Here is a 24,330-nt window from a genome sequence, read left to right as displayed (position 1 = left end):
ACTCTACTGGGTGTTTTTTATAGACCACCCAATTGTAACAGGGACATTGAAGAACAGATAGGGAGACAGATTCGGGAAAGGTGTAATAATAACAGGGTTGTTGAGGTGGGAGATTTTAATTTCCCAAATAACGATTGGCATCTCCCTAGAGTGAGGGGTTTAGATAGGGCAGAGTTTGTTAGGTGTGTTCAGGAAGGTTTCTTGACACAATATGTAGATAAACCTACAAGAGGAGAGGCTGTACTTAATCTGGTATTGGGAAATGAACCTGGTCAGGTGTCAGATCTCTCAGTGGGAGAGCATTTTGGAAATAGTGATCACAGTTCCATCTCCTTTACCATAGTATTAGAGAGGGATAGGAACAGACGAGTTAGGGAGATGTTTAATTGGAGTAAGGGGAAATATGAGACTATCAGGCAGGAACTTGGAAGCATAAATTGGAAACAGATGTTCTTAGGGAAATGTACGGCAAAAATGTGGCAAATGTTCAGGGGATATTTGTGTGGGGTTCTGCTAGGTATGTTCCCGTGAGACAGGGAAAGGAACTGTGGTGTGCAAAATCTAGTCAAGAAGAAAAGAAAAGCTTACGAAAGGTTCAAAAAACTAGGTCATGATAGAGATCTGGAAGGTTATAAGGCTAGCAGGAAGGAGCTTAAGAATGAAATTAGGAGAGCCAGAAGGGGCCATGAGAAGGCCTTGGCAGACAGGATTAAGGAAAACTCCAAGGCATTCTACAAGTATGTGAAGAGCAAGAGGATAAGATGTGAGAGAATAGGAGCAATAAAGTGTGACAGTGGAGAAGTGTGTATGGAACCGGAGGAGATAGCAGAGGTACTTAATGAATAGTTTGCTTCAGTATTCACTACAGAAAAGGATCCTGGCGATGGTAGGGATGACTTTCAGCGGACTGAAAAACTTGAGCATGTAGATATTAAGGAAAAGCATGTGCTGGAGCTTTTGGAAAGCATCAAGTTGGATAAGTCGTCGGGACCGGATGAGATGTACCCCAGGCTACTGTGGGAGGTGAGGGAGGAGATTGCTGAGCCTCTGGCGATGATCTTTGCATCATCAATGAGGACAGGAGAGGTTCCGGAGGATTGGAGGGTTGTAAGTGTTGTTCCCTTATTCAAGAAAGGGAGTAGAGATAGCCTAGGAAGTTATAAACCAGTGAGTCTTAATTCAGTCATTGGTAAGTTGTTGGAGAAGATCCTGGGAGGCAGGATTTATGAACATTTTGAGAGGCATAATATGATCAGGAATAGTCAGCATTGCTTTGTCAAAGGCAGGTCATGCCTAACGAGCCTGATTGAATTTTGTGAGGATGTGATTAAACACTTCGATGAAGGTAGAGTCATAGATGTAGTGTATATGGATTTCAGTAAGGCATTTGCTAAGGTACCCCATGCAAGGCTTATTGAGAAAGTAAGGAGGCATGGGATCCATGGCGACATTGCTTTGTGGATCCAGAACTGGCTTGCCCACAGAAGGTAAAGAGTGGTTATAGATGGGTCATATTCTGCCTGGAGGCCAGCAACCAGTGGTGTGCCTCAGGTATCTGTTCTGAGACCCCTACTCTTCGTGATTTTTACAGATGACCTGGATGAGGAAGTAGAGGGATGGGTTAGTAAATTTGCTGATTGCACAAAGGTTGGGGTGTTGTGGATAGTGTGGAAGGCTGTCAGAAGTTACAGCAGGACATTGATAGGATGCAAAACTGGGCTGCTAAGTGGCAGATGGCGTTCAACCCAGATAAGTGTGAGGTTGTTCATTTTGTTAGGTCAAATATGATGGCAGAATGTAGCATTAATGGTAAGACCCTTGTAGAGTGGAGGATCAAAGGGATCTTGGGGCCCAAGTCCATAGGACACTCAAAGCTGCTGCACAGGTTGACACTGTGGTTAATAAGGCATACAGTGCAATGGACTTCATCAATTGTGAGAATGTTTTCAAGAGCCGGGAGGTAATGTTGCAGCTATATAGGACCCTGGTCAGACCCTACTTGGAGTACTGTGCTCAATTCTAGTCGCCTCACACTTTCAACACTCTCTACGGACCTCAGTCTCTTGGGAGATCCCCCCTCCTGAGTATAGATGGTACAACTCTCATTACAGAGAAGGCTCAGATCCTACAGAGATGGGATGTGGAAACCATAGAAAGGGTGCAGAGGAGATTTACAAGGATGTTGCCTGGATTGGGGAGCATGCCTTATGAGAATAGGCTGAGTGAACTCTGCCTTTTCTCCTTGGAACAACGGAGGATGAGCAGTGACCTGACAGAGGTGTTCGAGATAATGAGAGGCATTGATCATGTGGATAGTCAAAAGGCTTTTTCCCAGGGCTGAAATGGCTAGCACGAGAGGACATAGTTTTCAGGTGCTTGGAATTAGGTACAGAGAAGATATCAGGGGTAAGTTTTTGTGCAGAGAGTGGTTAGTGCTTGGAATGGGCTGCCAGCAGTGGTGTTGGAGGCGGAAACGATAGGGTTTTTTAAGAGACTCCTCGATAGGTACAAAATAAAGGGCTATGGGTAAGCTTAGGAAGTTCTAAGGTAGGGACATGTTTGGTAAAGCTTTGTAGGCTGAAGGCCCTGTATTGTGCTGTAGTTTTTCTACATTTCTATAAACTGTATCTCACCGAGGGTTTGAGACCCATCGGCTACCCTCACCTGGTTTAGTCGGCCTGTCAAAGCCATTGCCTGGGGTGTGGCTGCTGTTGCATGCAAACAGCTACGGGGAACCACAGGTGAGAGCTGAGTGCCAGGTGGGGACCAAAGGTGAACAAACTGCCCAGAGAAGGACGCGACATGTTCCCCCATCAGATGTGCTAACACCCTCCCTGATGCCCCATGCACCCCAAATTCAAAGTGGCCAGTCTGAAGAACCCCAGCATAGCTTCAGCACTGGCTGAAGATTTAGAAACCAAGCTTGCTGACCTACACCTTGCAAGCAGCGCTGTGAACGACTGGGATCGCTTCAGGGAGGCTGTCCATTCATCTACGCTGAAGATGCTAGGGCTCTCTACCCTCAAGCAGCATGACTGGATCGATGAGAATGATGAGGAGATACTGGCTCTACTTGTTGAGAAGCACAGCCTTCATTGTGCCCATCAGAGTGACCCATCATCAGCTGCCAAGAAAAACGCCTTTACCAGTGCTCACATGACAGTCCAGAATAAACTGCGTAAAATGCAAGATGCCTGGCTGAGCGCCAAGGCAGATGAAATACAGCCATATGCTGACAGAAACAAATTGGACCGATTCTATGAAGCTTTCAACACTCTCTACGGACCTCATTCTCTTGGGAGATCCCCCCTCCTGAGTATAGATGGTACAACTCCCATTACAGAGAAGGCTCAGATCCTACAGAGATGGGCTGAACACTTTGAAGCTGTCCTCAAATGACCGACATCTATTAATGATGAGGCGATAAACAAGATTCCCCAGGTTGACATCAACAGTGCCATGGATGACCCACCGGTAGCAGCCGAACTCACAGAAGCTGTCAGCCAGTTATCCAGTGGCAAAGCCCTAGGGGCAGACGCCATACCTGCAGAGGTCTACAAAGCTGGTGGTCCTGTACTTACAGAGAAGCTCACTGAGTTGTTCCAGTCTTTTTGGAAGCAAGGATCCATTCCTCAGGAACTTAAAGATGTATCCATTGTACACCTTCACAAGAGGAAGGGCAATCGACAAGTATGCGACAACCACCGAGGAATCTCGCTGCTCTCCATTGCAGGAAAAACCCTTGCAAGAGTCCTGCTAAATCGTCTGGTCACTCATCCAGAGCTGGGCCTGCTGTCAGAGTCACAGTGTGGCTTTCGCAAAGGTCGTGGGACCATTGACATGATTTTTACCACACGCCAACTTCAGGAGAAGTGTCAGGAGCAGAATCGCGAACTCTACACAACTTTTGTTGACCTCACGAAAGCCCTCGACACTGTCTGCCCGCCTGTGAAGGATCGTATCGAAGTTCGGCTGCCCCGCCAAATTCATTCAGGTGGTACGCCAGTTCCATGATGGCATGATGGCCAGAGTGCTGGACGGCGGAGAATCCTCTGAGGCGTTCCCAGTCACCAATGGCGTCAAACAGGGCTGTGTGCTCGCACCCACACGGTTCAGCATGATGTTTCCTGCCATGCTGAATGATGCCTTCCAGGACAGTGATGCTGGAATCAGCCTCAAGTACAGAGTGGATGGGAAGCTCTTCAACCTGAGGAGACTTCAAGTTATTACCAAAGTGAAGGAGACTGTACTGAGATACTTCCTCTTTGCCGATGACTGCGCCCTATATGCTGGCTCAGAGCCAGAGATGCAAGTCAATATGGACAAATTCTCCATGGCTTGTCACAACTTTGGACTCACCATCAACATAAACTGTAATGAGGCATCCCAATATGCTGTGTGCTCCACAGAATGATTAAGTTTGTTCTTTAGATAGTTCCTTAGCAATGTTCTAGATTATATATTTGAACATTTTAAGACCAAGGTATATATTTGATTAAGAATAATGTTAACGTAATTTTTCAAAGTTCAAAGTAAATTTATTACCAAGGTACATATATGCCATCAGATCCAAACCTGAGATTCATTTTCTTGTGGGCAATCACAGAAAATACACAAAACACAACAGAATCAGGGAAAGACCACACCCAACAGGACAGACAAACAACCAGTGTGCAAAAGATAACAAGTTGTGCAAATACAAAAAGAAATTTGAAAAGAAATAATAATCATAACAATAATAATAATAAATGAGCAACAAATACTGAGAACATGAGATGAAGAGTCCTTGAAAGTAAATCCATAGGATATGGGAATAGTTCAGTGATGAGGCGAGTGAAATTGAGTGAAGTTATTCCCTCTGTTTCAAGACACTGATGGTTGAGGGGTAATAACTGTTTTTGACCCTGGTGGTATGGGTCCTGAGAGTCTCGTGTCTTCTTCCTGATGGCAGCGGCAGGAAGAGAGCATGGCTTAGATGGTGGGGGTATTTGATGATGAATACCGCTGTCCTGTGACAGCACTCCATTTAATGTGCTCAATGGTGGGGAGGGCTTTACCCGTGATGCAATGACCAAGAGTGAACAACAGAAGAGAATGCAATGGAATTCCATTGGTTGGGACTGCAGTGGGGTGGCATGAGATACAGCAGGATGGCACTGGAGCAGGAGTAGGTGATGATTTCAGAAGCCCATAACCCAGATTCCTGCAGTGCATATGGATGGCACTTGCCCCACAGATTACTGGATTTCCGTACTTGCGTTATGACTTCTTATGCTCCTGCTTCATTTTACTTCGGTCTGGTCCAGTCACCGCACACCTCACTAAATCAATTTTGGCAAACGAAGCCGTCAAGAGGCAGCTCAGAGTTGCAAGTTAGCCAGTGTTTGCACATTTGTGCTGTGCCAGATACATTAAGTTTATGGTCTTGTTCTAATCTTTCTCATTTAACATGTGAAGCATAACATGGAATCTACTTCATTATCAACCAACTGAACAGTAGAGACAATTGCTATAATGATATTTTCTTCATGATGAACCCAACACGCCTTTCATGATGTTACTGCAGAATACGGATATAATTGTGTACTCGTTCATCCAGTTCATGGATAATAACCCACTGTATCTTTTAATGGTACTAATATTCTATTACTAAACATTACATCAGTGAGCTAACAATGTCATGTTATAACCTTTGTGATAATGTTGAAGCATTCTTTGCTCACACTTGCAAAAACTTCCAATGAGACTTGACAAGATGATGGAGCATTCTTATTGTTAAGTTACCAGATTCCCTTGTTTGAAGGAACTTGTGATAGATGCTGTCTGATGTTGACACAATTCTGACCTGAGAATGTGGCCTTTACAGCTTGCAATTAGTTGTGTTCAGTCAACTGAACCCAGGATCTATCTAGTTTATCATCTGACAGTGAGAAATCCCTTAGCTTTCCGAGGTTTGATTTAAAGATACTTCAATGGTCAGCAAGTATTCACTCTCAACACTTTTTCTATCACATCCCAATTTACCACAGCTAACTTTGTTATATGATAGAGTATCCACACATATTTTTTTTACAAGTCCTATGTTTTCCCTACCTTAAGAAAACATTATTTTAGCTAAGTCTAATCCACAAAGTATTTTCCTTTAGAGGTATTCTGCATGTGTAAAAGAACAGGTAACATTTTCATAGAGACCTGTCCTAGAGTACCAGAGAAATGCAGCACTGACACAGGTCTTTCGTCCCATCGAATTCATGCTGACCATCAAACACACATTTATTCTATTCTCGCATTAATCCTATTTTTTCTTCTCCCACACCCTCATTAACTAGCACCATATTCTCTCACTCACCTACACACAGGGGGCAACTTACAGTGGTTAACCTACAACCAGCTTCATTAGGGATGCAAGAAGGAACTCTGAGCCTCCAGGGGTATCTCATGGGGACACAGAGAGGACATTGAGACTCCATATAGACGGTAGCCCAGGTTAGGACTGAAGTCAAGTCTCTGGTACTGTAAGGCATCACCCATCTTCCCCCATCAGTGAAACAATGGGCGAGATTTTAGCTTTGATCTTAACTTTGTGTTGGAGGATAGATGGTATGGCTTTTTCTGGTGTCAGGAAACCTAGAAGAATAGGCTTACCAAATGTTCTACAGAGCTTGTCTGTATTCTCATCTCTCGTGGTAAACCTGAGCTTCAGTCCTGTGCTTGAGAAAATGAGTATGGCAGGCACTTCATTATCAGCTTTCCTGATTCCCTGAATGAGACATTGATCAAACATTGCCTCGGTTGTTCTGGTGATTGAGGTAAATGAACACCATTTTTCTGCCATACTCACCATTGTTGCTCTCAAACACTAGCACCTCTAAAAATACAGAAACTGCTGCTGTTGTGGCATATCTACATGAAACACAGTTGCAGGAAAGCAGCATCCATCATCAGGGACCTCCACCACCCAGGACATGCTCTCTTCTCGCTACTGCCATCAGGAAGAATGTACATCAATTATGTACATACCCAAACTCCTTCAAGAACTACAAACCCACACTCCCTTACTCACATCTGAATTATGAGATGAAGCAGGGGGGTCCTGGTTAACTTTGAAAGGAAATCGGTGGTATGGGAAGAAGTGGGACCAGAGACCAATGCCTTACAACATTAGTTGCCCCCATTCAAATCCCTTTATTCCTATCTTTTCCACTTGTAATATTTTCTGAGACATTATTTTGTCCAACCATCTATATACTATTATTGTGTACTACATGATGTTGTACACGAGGCGTGCATGATATTGAAGTATATCTGTATATTATGCATGCCTTGTAAATTAATCAACTACGTTAAGTTTAATTAATTCAAAGAATAAATCCGAAGTCCCCTGGAGATTGACTTTGATATGAAGCTTTCTGTTGGAGGATGAGTAGTATGGCTGTTTTGTGGTCAGAATAAAATGATCACATGCTCGACAGAGTTTAATGTCAGGACAGGATTGTGTCTTGACCTACATGTTGATAAGCCTTCTTCAGCTCATTGGAAGAAGGAAGGATTTTTGGTGGGGGGGGTGATCTTGATTGAAGGGGATGAGGAAAAAGTGGTGGCTTTAACAGTCCAGGAGTGATAGTATTGGGAGACTGGAAGTCTGGAAGTGGTTAGAGTGGAGCAGAACTTCATACATTGAAGAGTTGATGGCAATCCTTCCATGCAGTCAAATCTGAGAGAAGATTAGATTTACTGATGAGCTGGACTCACAAGCATTGAATCACACTCATCAGTAATCCTTCTCACATTCTTTCCCATTCCAAGTTACCAATGGCTTAGGAAACTATGATTAAATGTCGATTAACTATTAAAATCAATGAAGACCAGTTCATTATAATTTGTAAATGACCAACCTACCCTGCTAGGATTCATTCTAATTCAATCAAACTGAAATTGTGGGAGTGCAGGAAATAGGCAAGTTTTGTCCTTAATCCAGACTTCCTGTATCTTTGTCTCCAACATGATCCTAATTCAAGTATTTTAAGGAGTTAAAATTTAGTGAAAAATTGTTCAAGCACATAATGTAGTCTTTTCTCAATTACCCACCTCCAATTAAATCAAGTTTCAAAGGAAAGATTTCTATCCTCTCAGTTTACCAGTAAAAATTGGGGAAGGCTATCCTGCAGTTATTTCCCCTTTGTCATCCAAGAACAGATTAAATAGCTCGTGGGCAGGAAGCCACTGTATCCTCGTTGTACGTGGGAAGTTAATTAAGGAGCAGATAGTTTACTGCATGAGCAAACAGCTGCCATTTTGTTTCTGTTTAATGCGCCTAAAAAATGTCGTTCAAGCTATTTCCTGTGAATCAATTCTCTGAGGCTACAAATATAATTAACGTTTTATTGCACAGAAAGCAAGCAAACACAAAATTAATTTGGCATTTTGATAGTATTGTAAACAAATCTGTTACATTCTGAACTCCTGTAATAGTAAAACAGTCATTCCATCAGTTGCTTTGACACTGGAATAATTTGTATGTCATGGATATAGGCAGGATGTCCATAAAATTGGATGATTCTAAATCAGGTACCACATTGGTGTAGCAGGTAGTGCTCCTACCTCACTGTTCCAGGGGCCTAAGTTCATTACTGATTCGGAGGCTATCCAGTGGAGATTCAATGTCACCCCTGCAACCAGGTTTGCTGCAAATCTGCTGCTTTGCTTCAAAGGTGTGTGGGTGGGTGAATTGACTGCCGTTAATTTCACTTCATGCTGGTACATTGCACAACATTCAAAATGGTATGATTAAAAATGTGAGAGAAAATGAGTTATAGACAAATAAAGGGACAAATCTTACTGCTGAAAGCTGGCACATGTAAGAGGACCTTCTGTGTCACAGTGAGTAAAAACATTTTTGTGGAGGGGAGGAATCTTAGAATTGAGAAGACATCTACTGAGATTTATATAAAATCTATTCATCTACTTATCAATACATAATAGTTTACTTCATTTATATTCTTTCACAGCTTTTTAGCATCACCCAGTAAAAACATTTCTTATAGCCAACATTTAATTACCTTTGGCATTAAGTTACACTAAGCCATTTAGGGAAATTGTGGTCAATGCCAGGAACTATCTTAACCCACTCCAGGTAACGACCGCACATTTCTTCCCTTAAGTGACACGAGATGTTTGCAAAATCTAATCACAGGTCCACACAAACTAATTCATTCTTGATCATCATTACTGACACATTTTGGATTATTTCAATAAGTTAATGTAAACTTCACAGCTTGCTAGGTGGTACTTAAGCTTGTGTCTTTGGATGATTTGTCCAAACTTCTGGATTACCTGCACAGTAATGAAAGCAATATTCCTCTCTACCTCAAAATATATTGACTGTTTAGCATCATGATTTGAAAAGGAATAATCTCTAAAACTTTTTTTGTGTGATTGTGCTTAAAATAGCTCAACAGCTTGCTCCTAAATGAGCTGCCCATTGAGTTGCTGAACTGTGATAGTAAAGGGAAAAAAAACTTTTTTTTTAGTCAACATTTGGTCAGTGTGACAGACACAAAATGCTGAAGGAACTCAGCAGGTCAGGCAGCATCTATGGAAAAGGATAAACAGTTGATGTTTCAGGCCAGCACCCTTCTTCTGGACTGAGAAGGAAAGAGGAAGACACCGGAATAAAAGGGTGGGGGGAGAGGAAGGCGGCTAGCTGGAAGGAGATGGGTGAAGCCAGGTGGTTGGGAAAGATCAGGGGCTGGAGAAGAAGGAATGTGATAGGAGAGGAGAGAAGTCCAGAGGGTAAAGGAAAGGAGGAGGGGACCCAGGGGGACGTGAGAAGAGGTGAAAGGTCAGAGTGGGGAATAGAGGGGAGGAATTTTTTTAACCTGATGGAATGTGAGCTGTTGCTCCTTGACATTGCGGGTAGCCTTATCTTGGCACAAGAGGAGGCCTTGGACCAATATGTTGGAATGGAAAAGGAAATCAAAATTAAAATGTTGGGCCTCACTAATGTAGAGGAGGCCACAACGGAAGCACCAGCATGTCACGTTGTCAAAGCATTTTGAGCAAAGTGAAAGATAGGGAAAGAAATCAACTGATGTTCCCACTGCAAAGTGTCACCTATTAACCAGCTAGAAAGTATATCATATGGTCACCTAGAATGGAGAGAATCCAGTTTGATTTTGATTTGGGATCTAACTGCAGCTCAGAATCTAGCTGAAGAAAGCTGTAAGACAAGACAATAAGAAAAAGGTCTTGCAGGCTTTCCACCTATCATAAGGCCATACCCTTGACCCAGTGTAGCTCATTACTCTCAGGAAAGCAATGTATCATAAAACTCCGTTCATTAAATTTTTCAATTTTAATTAATGCTCAGTGAGCTACATGATTACAAAAAAAAATTAACCATTAGTTCAGAGTGAATGTTTTAAGAAATGTTTTTGAGTTCTTACTCTTACTTCATAGCCCACAACTTTTATGGTGACTATACCTTGAAATCTAGAAGAATGTTGCTTCAGGGGAAACAGTTTGTCCAAACACTTACTTCTGACAGTTTAGATTGAAGAGATAATCTTAACAGTTGTAATTATTCCTATAAAAGTGCAAGGCTCCTGTGTATAGACACACCATGTCAGACTTTTGCTGCTAGATCAATTGCCATAAATTTCAAGAAAAAAGTAATGCATCACAATGGAGCAAGATGAAACTTTGTGAAATAGGGCAGCCAATTAAACAACAATTAGTCATACTTTAGCAGTATGTGTTTCGGCTCTTTATCTAGATTAAGATGGAATGGATCATGAATCAGGGTAGGGAAAGGAAGAGGATGGCAGCAGTGATAGGGGACTCTACAGATAGGGGGTCAGATGGGCAATTCTGTAGACGCAGGAAAGAAACGCAGATGATAGTTTGCCTCCCAGGTGCCAGGGTCCCTGATGTTTCTGATCGCATCCACGATATCCTGAAGTGGGAAGGAGAACAGCCAGAGATCGTGGTGCATATTGGTACCAATGTCATAGATAGGAAAAGGGAAGAAGTCCTGAAAACAGGCTACAGAGAATTAGGAAGGAAGTTGGGAAGCAGGACCGCAATGGTAGTAATCTTGGGATTATGCCTGTGCCACGTGACAGTGAGTATAGGAATAGAACAAGGTGGAGGATAAATGCATGGCTGAGGGATTGGAGCAGAGTACAAAAAGGACGGGTTGCACTTGAATCCCAGGGGGACCAATATCCTGGCAGGGAGGTTTGCAAAGGCTATTGGGGAGAGTTTAAACTAGAATTGCTGGGGGGTAGGAACGGAATAGAATTGCTGGGGGATACTGAAATGACAGAGGAAGGGGCGGTTGGCTCACAAATAGAGAAAGTTTGGAGACAGTGTGAGAGGGAGGATAGGCAAGTGATAGAGAAGGGACACGCTCAGACCGATGGTTTGAGATGTGTCCATTTTAATGCAAAGAGTATTATGAACAAAGCGGATGAGCATAGAGCATGGATCAGCACTTGGAGCTATGATGTTGAGCCAGTACAGAGACTTGGATGGCACAGGGGCAGGAATGGCTACTTCAAGTGCTAGGCTTTAGATGTTTCAGAAAAGACAGGGAGGGAGAAAAAGAGGTGGGGGTGTGGCACTATTGATCAGAGATTGTGTCACAGCTGCAGTAAAGTGGAAGTCATGGAGGGGTTGTCTACAGAGTCTCTGTGGGTGGAAGTTATGAACAGGAAGGGGTCAATAACTCTACTGGGTTTCTAAAGACCACCTAATAGTAACAGGGACATCGAGGAGCAGATAGGGAGACAGATACTGGAAAGGAGTAATAATAACAGGGTTGTTGTGGTGGGAGATTTTAATTTCCCAAATATTGATTGGCGTCTCCCTAGAGTGAGAGGTTTAGATGGGGTAGAGTTTATTAGGTGTGTTCAGGAAGGGTTCTTGACACAATATGTAGATAAGCCTACAAGAGGAGAGGCTGTACTTGATCTGGTATTGGGAAATGAACCTGGGCAGGTGTCTGATCTCTCAGTAGGAGAGCATTTTCGAGATAGTGATCACAATTCTACCTTCTTTACCACAGCAACGGAGAGGGATGGCAAGAGACAAGTTAAGGAAATGTTTAATTGGAGTAAGGGGAAATATGAGGCTATCAGGCAGGAACTTGGAAGCTTAAGTTGGAAGCAGACGTTCTTAGGGAAACGTACAGAAGAAATGTGGCAAATGTTCAGGGCATATTTGTGTGGGGTTCTGCATAGATATGTTCCAATGAGACAGGGAAAGGATGGTACAGGAAGCATGGTGTACAAAGACTGTTGTAAATATGGTCAAGAAGAAAAGAAAAGCTTGAGAAAAGTTCAAAAAACTAGGTAATGATAGAGATCTAAAAGATTATAAGGCTAGCAGGAAGGAGTTTAAGAATGAAATTGCAAGAGCCAGAAGGGACCATGCCTCAGCAGACAGGATTAAGTAAAACCCCAAGGCATTCTACAAGTATGTGAAGAGCAAGAGGATAAGACGTGAGGGAATAGGACCAATCAAGTGTGACAGTGGAAAAGTATGTATGGAACCGGAGGAGATAGCAGAGGTACTTAATGAGTACTTTGCTTCAGTATTCACTACAGAAAAGGATCTTGGCGATTGTAGGGATGACTTACAGTGGACTGAAAAGCTTGAGCATGTAAATATTAAGGAATAGGGTGCGCTGGAACTTTTGGAAAGCATCAGGTTGGATAAGTCATCAGGACTCTACAGGATGTACCCCAGGCTACTTTGGGGAGGATATTGCTGAGCCTCTGGTGATGATCTTTGCAACATCAATGAGGACGGGAGAGGTTTCAGAGGATTGAAGGGTTGCAGATGCTGTTCCCTTATTCAAGAAAAGGAGTAGAGTTAGCCCAGGAAATTATAGGCCAGTGAGTCTTACTTCAGTGGTTGGTAAGTTGTTGGAGAAGACCCTGAGGGGCAGGATTTATGAACAGTTAGAGAGGCATAATATGATTAGGAATAGTCAGCATGGCTTTATCAAAGGCAGGTCATGCCTTACGAGCCTGACTGAACTTTTTGAGGATGTGACTAAACATATTGATGAAGGTAGAGCCATAGATGTAGTGTATATGGGTTTCAGTAGGGCAATTGATAAGGTACCCCATGCAAAGCTTTTTGAGAAAGTATGGAGGCATGGGATCCAAGGGGACATTTCTTTCTGAATCCAGAACTGGCTTGCCCACAGAAGGCAAAGAGTGGTTGTAGACAGGTAAATTCTGCATGGAGGTTTGTGATCAATGGTGTGTCTCAAGGATCTGTTCTGGAACCCCTACCCTTCATGATTTTTGTAAATGACCTGGATGGAGAAGTGGAGGGATGGGTTAGTAAATTTGCTGATGACACAAAGGTTGGGGGTGTTGTGGATAGTGTGGAGGGCTGTCAGAGTTTACAGCGGGATATCGATAGGATGCAGCAGTGGGCTGAGAAGTGGCAGATGGAATTCAACCCGGATAAGTGTGAGGTGGTTCATTTTGGTAGGTCAATATGATGGCAGAATATAATATTAATGGTAAGACCCTTGGTAGAGTGGAGGATCAGAGGGATCTTGGGGTCCAAGTCCATAGGACACTCAAAGCTGCTACACAGGATGACTCTGTGGTTAAGAAGGCATATGGTGCATTGGCCTTCATCTATCGTGGGAATGATTTCAAGAGCCAGGAGGTAATGTTGCAGCTATATAGGTCCCTGATCAGACCCTACTTGGAGTACTGTGCTCAGTTCTAGTCGCCTCACTACGGGAAGGATGTGGTAACCATAGAAAGCGTGCAGAGGAGATTTATAGGTTGAGTGAACTTGGCTTTTTCTCCTTGGTGTGACAGAGGATGACAGGTGACCTGATAGAGGTGTACAAGATGATGAGAGGCATTGATCATGTAGATAGTCAAAGGCTTTTCCCCAGGGTTGAAATGGCTAGCACGAGAAGGCACAGTTTTAAAGTGCTTGGAAGTAGGTACAGAGGAGATGTCAGAGGTAAGTTTTTTTTTATTAACGCAGAGAGTGGTGAGTGAGTGGAATGTGCTACCATCGGTCATGGTGGAAGCATAAACAATATGGTCATTTAAAAGACTCCTGGATAGGTACTTGGAGCTTAAAAAAATAGAGGGCTATTACCCCTGACATCTCCTCTGTACCTACTTCTAAGCACCTTAAAACTGTATCCTTTCGTGTTAGCTATTTCAGCCCTGGGAATCTTGTGCAGTCGTTACCTAGAGTGGATTAAGATAGTTCCTGGCATTGACCCTAATTTGCCTAAATGGCTTAGTGTAACTTAGTGCTAAAAGTGAGTTCTCCTGTGGCACTAGCTGCAAACTGTGCCCATGTGGGTCCCAAAAATGTACAACACAACTGATTACTGAATTCATATGCAGTTGAACAAGATTTTTAGGTTGTTAGTGTCACAACGTGCGCTGGCAACATTGGAACCCAAATTCAGAGGAAAGACAGACTCCAGTATAATGACAGTGACCAGAGTTTATTCATAAAAATTCGAATGGAACATAGGTGGCTCGGCTAAGTGACACTGAGAGATGTAACATTCTCAAAACTAGGACCCCGCAATTAGGACTAATCGGCGTCCACTTAAGTAATACAAGTAACATGTAATCCCCAAGTCTATCGTAATAAACTGAAGAAGTTTAAACAGAAAGCACAAGGAGATTGCATTACAAAGCGTAAGTCACTCAAGAAAAACACAAGGAACTCACAGTGATTAATGAATCTCACTCAGTAATGATTAACCATTTCAAGTGTTCTAAAAACTTCAGAGCCCAACATTCTCTGGCTCACCACACAAGCCCAAAGAGCTCATTACAGCATCCCCTTGAAAACTTGCGGGACCTGGAGAACTTGAGAGGGACCTACGGACCCTCAAGAAGGACTTGGGGAACATTGAGTGAGACTTGGGAACCTTGAGATAGGGAGAACATTGAAAAAACTTTGGAAGCATTGAATAAACTTTGAAAACATTGATAAAACTCAGAAATCTTGAATAAACCTTGGAAACCTGGAGGGGCATGGGAGATTTGGAAAACCTTTACATCCTTGAAAAAACCTTGATGGCCTTGAGAACTTTGAGAACTCTGATGACCTTGGTACCTTGACGATATTGGACCTAAACAAGTAAAGCTTGGAACGTGGACTTGAGTCACTGGGGACGTAGACTCAAAACGCGGACTTGAGAAACTCTGAACATTAACAAGAGATGCGTGGAATGTAAACTCAGAATGTGAACTTGAGAAACTCAGAACATAGACTTGAGAATAGATGACATTCTCACCTAAAACCAACCGATATTAAAACTCTACTGTTCAACCTCCTCTGGGTCCATTATTTATCAGGGTCCTTCTGTCATGATGTTCACCAGCAATATCGAAAGCCAAGTGCAATGGAGAGACAGGCTCTAATGTAGAGAGAGTGACCAGAGTTCATTCACAAGAATTCCAGCAGAACATCAGTGGCTCAGTCAAATCACACTGTGAAACATAACATTCTCAAAACTAAGATCCCACAGTTAGCATTAATTGGACATCTGCTTAAATAATACAAGTAACACTGATTTCCCCGGGCCGATCAAATTAAATTTAACAAGTTTAAACAGAGCACACCCGGAGACCACATTACATTGAGCAGGTCGCTCTAGAAAAAATACAAGAAACTCCAAATCATTAATGACTCTCATTAAACAATAATTAACCAATTCAGGTGCTCTAAAAACCTTGGAGCCCAATACTAGCCAGCTCCCTGCACAAGCCAGAAGAGCTCATTACAGTTAGACCTAAGAGTTTATCCATATATATTTTGCTTCCAGTTGACTCACTTGGTTTGTCTATTAAATACCAGGACCTGGAAATTCAAAAGGTTAATCACTAAACAAAATCCATGTTGCCAATCATGCATAGCGCATAGAAATTTGAAATGCACTCTTACAAATGTATGACATATCTATATGCTGAGACTGCAAAGATGCCAGTCAATGTACAAAGCATGCTTACCACTCATACTTAAACCACTGCTTATAGGGTTTGGAAAAGTGCGGGCCACAGTCAGGAAAACTGGTCTTGTTGGTAGGTCAAAGGTCTGCTGGAATATCATTAGAAACTCAGTGAACTGTTGCTGGGGAGTCCGTCACAGAAGATTCTTCACTGATATTTACAGCTTTTACACAGAAGGCCATTTAGAGTGGGGGAATAATTGTTCTGATCTTTAACTGTAGTCTGCCTCTATCTAATCAAGCATTGGGAAACCTGGGTGGTCTTACCAATGTCTGCTTCTCACTCCCATTGTTTGTTCAGTCCTTTTAACTTCAATATTTTAAGTAGCACTTCCAGCTGAGAATTGCTACTTCAAAAGCTCCTAGCATGCTCAGAACCGGAGACTTCTGCAACTCTTGAAATTTTCTAGTTCTTAAATATGACTATGTAAATGCAGAGACGTTATGCTACATGATGCTTTGTATATGTACTCACTGAGAAAAATGTTCCCTTGGCAGAAGCATTGTCTTTTCTGAGTGCTTTTCAATGCTTATCACAATCTTCCAGCCTTAGATCCTCCAGCAGACATCACATAATATATCTCATGTTAACATAACCAAGAAATGGGAGGAGTTACAATTCTTCCCATTGGCAGAAATCAAACTAGGTAAGTAGAGTTAAATATACCCTTGTTTCTAACATTGCTGGTTCTTCACTGCACACTGTATAGAACAAATGTATAGAACCATCATAACTTTATATTTGAATTGAAGTGCATAGTACCACTGGCAAATTAGCACCTGAAGGATTAATAGATGTTCTTAACCCTATACAGGTTTAGCTGAGTGTTTCTCTTCAAAACTACACCAAGGTCATAGTTACAATCATGTCTGCTTGGAAAAAATCCTGTCAATTACCATCCCATCAACTTCATCCACATCAGCGTGAATCCTGTGAACTCTGACACAACCCTTCTCTATATATCTCCAGAATAATATTCACTTTGAGAAGGCTCTTGTTTATCTCATTGTAGTTAATGACTTCAAAATCATGGTATTATCTAAAATCTAGCTAATGAATGATGATACTGTCCCCATAAGTGCAAGCTCCCTCCCACCCTCATCTTCTGCCATGTCTATTTTGCATTAGACAAACCATCACAGTAGCACCAAATCTCCCCTTGCCCCTAATATCTCCTTCTCTGTCATTGTTCCCTTTTTTCTCATTCCATGCAAATTCTTCTACTCGTAAGTATGATGATCGATTTAAGCTTGTCAACACGTGACCCTGCAGCTCTCATTATCTCAGTAACTTTACAGACAATCTCTGACCATTTCCATATACCACCCTCCATCCATACTCCTTTTCTCCACCCTGAAGACACTATTTCGCTGTCAACCTCCAATGAAGTTATCATGAGGATCAGTACAAAATTCCAGTGAATATGGTTTTTTACCATCAGTCACCCATCGTAGAACAATACGATTCAGGAACAGGCCCTTCAGATGTGATGTCTGTGCTGCCTGATGCCAAATTAAACTAAATCCACCTGCCTGTACCTGATTCATATCCCTTCATTCCCAATATATTCATGTGCCTGTCTAAATGAGTCTTAAACATGAATAGCCTGTCCGCTTACATCCCTCCCTGTCTGTTCCAGACACCACCCAGCCTCAAAGTAAAGAACTTGCCCCAGACATCTCCTTTAAATTCCAACCTCAAACCTTGCCTTAAAGCCATGTTCCCTGGTATTTGACATGTCTGCTAGGTGAAAAAAATAGATTCTGATGATCTACCCTAACTCAGCCTCTCAAAATTTTAAAAGCCTCTATCACATCTTCCCTGAGCCTTTGATACACCTAAGAAAATAATCCAAGTTTTCCAATGTCTCCAAATAACTAATACCTTCTAATCTAGGCAGAATCCTGGTGAATCTCTTCTGCATCCTCTCCAAAGCCTCCAGATCCTTCCTGCAATGGGTCAGCTCGAACTCACACAATACTAAATGCAGACGAACTGTAGAATTTTACACAGCTGCAAAGTGACTTCCTGACTCCCTGACTCTCTATTCAGTGCCCCTTGAGTATTTTCCAAGGATAATTTACAAATTCTTAAAACATTCACCAATATTTGTGCTAACCTTTGCTTAATTCAGAATTCTAACAATGTACTTTCTGTATCCCAGATGACTCCAATATTTGTTTTCAAAAGATTTGCATAACGTCTGCTCGAAGTATCTACTTATCAGTGAAACAGAATGTGTCACTTCTTCTGATAATGCTTGTTACTTCTCGGTTCATATTAATGCAGAGTAGATTAACTGAGAAATGCAAAGTCAACAATTGGCCTAGTTTTGAGTGCAGCAACCAATCATTCTGAAAGGTCATGGAGCCCATATAAAGAAGAGAGAGGTGCCTGTGTAAGCACAGGAATGCTTTGATAGACACTGTGTTTATTTCTAGTAACCTGCACCTGTTACAGTTCACTGCTGGTATAGTCAGCCCTTGAAGCAGACCCTGGACTCCTCAAAAAAAGACAAACACAGATTCCCATTGATCTATATGAGGAAACATTATCCATTTCATTAAATGGACAGCACGGACTAAAACAACAGCAAACCTATTTGTTTAAAACAAGTGTTGCTACATTAATTTACTTTGAATTCACCTGGTATTTAAAAAGACATTTCCTTCAAGCAGCCTGCATGGATTGGGTTTTGGAGCCATTGTATTCCTGACAGTTAAACTGATGTACTGTGCAATTGAATCCTAAGAGTTCAGATAGTTCTCCTCAAGAACGTACAAACAACCAAATTATTTACTTTGGGTCCAAAGTTTATCAGTTTATCATTCCTCGTTAAACAACGGTGCGCATGTACAATAGTTTGATCAAACGATATGTTCTGAAATCAAGGAAAAAGATTTGAAAGCAGAGATATCATGAAACTCATTTGAAATCATGTACAAAGGGTTGATATCAACAGGTGATTGGTGTTAGCACTGGAGTCATACTTTATCAGGGATTTTACCTTTACTGTTAGTTTAAGAACTTGATTTGTCTCTATACTCAAGTCAATGAAATAAGGCGATAAGACCATAAGACATATGAGTATAATTAAGCCATTTAGCCCATGAAGACTGTTCTGCCATTTGATCATGGCTGATTTATTTTTCCTCTCAACACCATTCTCCTCCCATCTCCTTGTATTCTTTGACACCTTTACTAATCAACCTCTGCTTTAAATACACACAATAACATGGCTCCATAGCCATCTGTGGCAATGAATTCCACAGATTCACCACCTCTGCTCAAATAAATTCCTCCTCATCTCTGTCCAAGAGGAATGGCCTTCTCTTCTGGGGCGGTGTCCTCTGGTCATAGAATCTCCCACTATTAGAAACATCATTTCCATGCCCACTCTATCAAGGCCTTTCAATATTAGGTAGGTTTCTATAAGAACCCCCCCCCCCACCCCCCACCATTCTTCTAATCAAATGCTCCTCATAAGGTTACCCCTTTCATTTCTGGCATCAGTCTTGTAAACCTTCTCTGGACACTCTCCAATGCCAGCACACACTTTCTTAGAAAGAAATGCCATGGTATATGTGTATATAGTCTTAATTTCTAAAATGCTTAAATAATTTACAAACGGAAAAGACATTTTACAACATGGTGACATTCGAATTACAAAGGCAATGCCTATTAGAAAAAAAGTATCAAAAAACATCAATGTATCAAATCACAATGGGAACATTGTGTTTCAGTAGAATAATAGTTTCGTATTAGTATTTGTGACACAGCAAAGAGATTCTAATAATTCAATACTGAATTTGTAACTGAAATATATGAGAGTAAAAACTAAGTATTCAGCAAATCGAAACATGAGAAATCTCCTCAGCTATCATTTAAATTAAATATTCAAAAGGAAGAACTGTTAAATTGAAATACAGTTAGTGGTAAAGAAACATAATATGCCATTAAAAAAAAGTAAAGCCTGTTTTATTGAAATCCTGCTGTGAAACTTCAGATATGGCAATATACAGTTAGAAATTCATCCCCAGGCAATAGAACTAAACATTCTACGGCAGGGAAAATACATAGCTCTTTGTTTCTGAAATTCATTTACATTACTCAAAAGGGCCTATTTGCCCAGTCACCACTATTGGATCTTTGGGATGGTTCACCAACTAACCCCAAATGTGATATCACCAAAATAATGAAAACATTTGTCTTCTTTTACTGTCACAATGCCAAGGACATAACATTGGAATGCTATTACTGAGGTACAAATATGCTCTAAAGTGTACACATCCATGGCAAGAATTTGGAAATATGCTTGTAACTGATTTCCCATTAGATGAGATATCAGTTACAAGCAATGAGAATAAATCTGGCCCTGTGGAACCTTTTTCTAAGCGCCATAACATAGTGACTCTAATTTGGGATGAGATAATGCATATTTTTCCAAGGGGAAATTCATGAAATTCATACCCCAGGAAGAAGATTTTGTGTGCCATTTCTAACAGCCATCAGCAACTTTCAGAACAGAATACTGCAGGCAAAATTATTCTCTCTTACCAATCACATAAACCAACAGATAAGAAAAGGTAATGTGGCACGCTGACACAGCAGATTAATCATGTGTTGCGAACTTTACACTTGTTTACATGGACTTGCCAACTTCATTCTCTATCAGATTTGTGATTGATTTGTGAAAGTAAATTGTTTTCCATACCCAGTGTTTATTAGTAAATAAAACTCTTGATTTTGTTTAAATGAATCAACCTTTCACCTAAAAAAAATGAGAAATATTGTTGAGTTATTTTTCAGGCATAAGCTTTTAGTGCAATTGCCAATATTGAAATCTGAGAAAGTGTAGATGGAAGAGATGCCGATACTTCTATCAGTTAGAAGAAGAACTGGTGATTTTCCGATTATATATAATGTAGTAATCCAAAACTCCATGAGATCGTAAGACATAGGAGTAGAAATAGGCCATTTGGCCCATCGAGTCTGCTCCGCTATTCAATCATGGTTTCAAGCATCTGTCTAAAGGCAATTCACTGGTAAGGCATATCCTTCATCCACACAACACAAGCTTCTGAAACAGACAATCTATTCCAAGCACTGCCATGGGAACAGGTTACTGGGAAAACAGAAGTTTTCAGAATGTACTCAAAGAAATTCAACATCCCCACTGACTCTGAGCAACCTCTCAAAGTGAAGGAAGAGCATTCAGGCTGGGATTAAGATGCAAAGTCCATGGGGCACACAGGGATCCAGCATAAGCAATGGAAGGAGGGCTACATTTCACAATCCACCCACCCACCTACCTCAACAAGCATCTTCTGACCCGACTATGGAAAAGTTTGCAATTCTTATATTGACCACAGTGGAAGCCAGTCATTCTCGATCCTGAGGGAATATCAAAGAAGATCTAAAGAAATGGTAACCATGAAACTGTGTGCTTAATTCCAAAGAAATTGAAGTACAGTCGGTACCTTACTGCTGTGGCTATTTCCCCGAACTAAAACATTGGCTATTGAATTCTAACATTTGTTTGGGCACTTTCAGACCAGTAGTCATCAACAGGAAACAATTTTCTTCCTAATTACTGTAGTCCCAGTGTATAAATTAAGTGCATGGAGCATAAAACAGCAACTGTATTGATGCAAACACCCCGATGAGTCCAGCGAGCTCATTAAAAGACTTGGATCAACCACCAGATGAATAACGTTAGAACAGTCAAACCATACCGGAAAATATAAACTCAGCCCACCTCTACCCTAAAAAGAAACTTCCAACATTCAGCACAAGCACATTGGAACTGATGGATGTTTGCAAAGATTTTCAATTAACTGTATGTCTAAGAAATTCATGCAGTCTGAATGATGCCTATTTGTTGATAATCTTTAAGCAAATTGAGGACTGATTCGGTTTTACTTCAATAAAAATAAATTTTACATCAAGTGAACGAGGAGATATTGAGATTTGGACCATTCCCATCTGAAGCATAGAGACTTTTTAAATAGGCTCAAACACCACTATGGAATGGGAGCAACTTCAGCCTCTAGATGAGACTTCAAACCAAGCCTCCACGGACATTTGAATGGAAAAACCACAGAAGGTTATCTATGCCTCAACCATCATCACAAGCCATTTTGTTTCATTACTGTGAGTGAATTCTAGTGCTCTGTGCAAAGTTGCTGCCACCCTTTTTATGTCAAGACTTCAAGCTGCAGCACACCAAGACCCATCTGGAAGATTGCATCAATGCAGTCGCTGTTTCAAGCTCTACGTTCTTCATTTATACACTGGCACTGCAGAAACTTGGAATCAGATGCTTCCTGTTGATGGCAATGTGTTATTTACATTCCCAGCCAGAAAGTACTCAAAACTGCTTTACAGCTCAGAGGCTAGATGTTTTAGTTCAAAGGCCTAGCATTACCTGTGAGACCTTTACTTCCATTTCTTTTTGATTAAGCAAATAGTTTCAGACATTTCATTAACGATAAAATGCTTTGGAATGTTCTGGAAATATAAAAGGTTCCATAGATATTCAAGGCCCTTTTTAAAAACTTTTCCGTGCTTGGATTCCAGTCTGCAAACCATATCACTGTTTATTGAATATCATGGTTTTGCAGTATCTGTACCCTGACATTGACTGAGCAGAGCAAGGATGCTTTTAATGTTACTGAACAATATAAAGTTCGTTAAGCATTTCAGAGAGCCCACAGGTTATAAAATTATGACTCATTGCTGAATTAAAATAGTGAGTGGAAGGTTGGCTCCACTCTCCACCCTCTCCAACCCTCATCCCCTCATCTCCCCGATTATATTTGTCAAGAGACAGAACAAAGAAAAATAGAAAGAAAGTAGCTGCCATTTCCTATTTTAAGTATCTTCTGACTGATTGAATCATTTTTGATGAAGTTTCTATGTAGGCTATATAATGTGTAACTTACGGTCTAAAATTGACATTCTTTAATCGTTTGGACATCTATTTGGCAAACTATTAACCAACTTATAAAAATGCCTACAACATTTAATAGGAGGATCATTTTTCTGCACAAAGCAAGAACAAAGTCTGATGCGTAATGGTTTTAAAATGTAAACCTCAAAGAAAAATGAGAGAGTCCACTGTCTGCCTGATTTACCATGAACTGTGGTAGTGCATCAGGGTCAGCTTACCAAGGCTTTATACAATTTAAAGCTGTAGAGACATTAAGCACTTCCCTCTCCTGAAGGAAGGACTAACTGAATAGTTGGAACTCTCTGTGGAAGTATCACATACTCTCCCACATGTACAGTAGAAAACAGATTTAAATCTAAATTATTCGTATTTATTTCACAAAAAAAATCTAATCCTGTGCCAAGATAAGTACTAGTAGCTGAAAGGAAATAGTTCTTTAAAGATATTAACCCCCTCTTAAATCAGTGGCATGAATATTTTGTGATTTGCCACACTCGGTTGTCTTCCAATTATTTAATAGTCAAGCTCTTGGAATATGCCTGTTCATTTTTGCTTCTCTCCCCCCCCCCCCGCCCACTTTTCCATGTAGCTTATTTACAGAAGAATCTATAGCCTTGACACTCCAAATCAAAATTGTAGTTTATCTGAAATTCCTATATAACTGAACAGGCATGGCTTCAGGTGGCTGGGAATCATTATGAACCAGCTTCTTCGCCTCCAGCCTGCATTTAAAGCAAACAAAACTTTCCCCTTAATGGATTCAAAGATCTGCAATGAATCAAATTTGAGGTTATCTTAAACAGCTTCCATTGCATTGCTTGGAAAATGTATTCAGGCTGTCTTAATATCATTTCCTTCTTTGAACACAATTCTCCATTTTCTAAGAACACAATAGCCATAATCCAACGGGTAGTAGTAGTTATACAAAAGAAATTCTACACGACAATAATTGCTGAAGCATTTCCTGTGCTGCCAATCATACACAGAATGAACAAAGCAAATCATATCCCAGCGTAATGATGCTATGCATCTTCAGTTGGACTGTAATCATAAGGAATCACTGCAACAACAGAGCTGGTCAAACCCTTCCGTCTGCATTTTTCCTATATGTTCCTCAGGTCACTCCTCTAATATAGCAATTACTAATCCCATGCACAAAATGAAAGACACACAATTTAACATAAAAATCTGATTTTGCCGCTTTATTCATTGGAGACAAGGAATACACATGTAGAGAGGTTACTTTGAACCTATATATAACAATTGAAGTTTTGTATCTTATTCTGGTCATTTAATTTTAAGAAGCATAAAGTATCCACTAAGGAGCTGCTAGTATGGATGCAGAAATGATTAACA

This window comes from Mobula hypostoma, chromosome 22 (assembly GCF_963921235.1).
Source record: "Mobula hypostoma chromosome 22, sMobHyp1.1, whole genome shotgun sequence".
NCBI lineage: Eukaryota > Metazoa > Chordata > Chondrichthyes > Myliobatiformes > Myliobatidae > Mobula > Mobula hypostoma.
Note: the sequence above shows the minus strand (reverse complement) of the source record.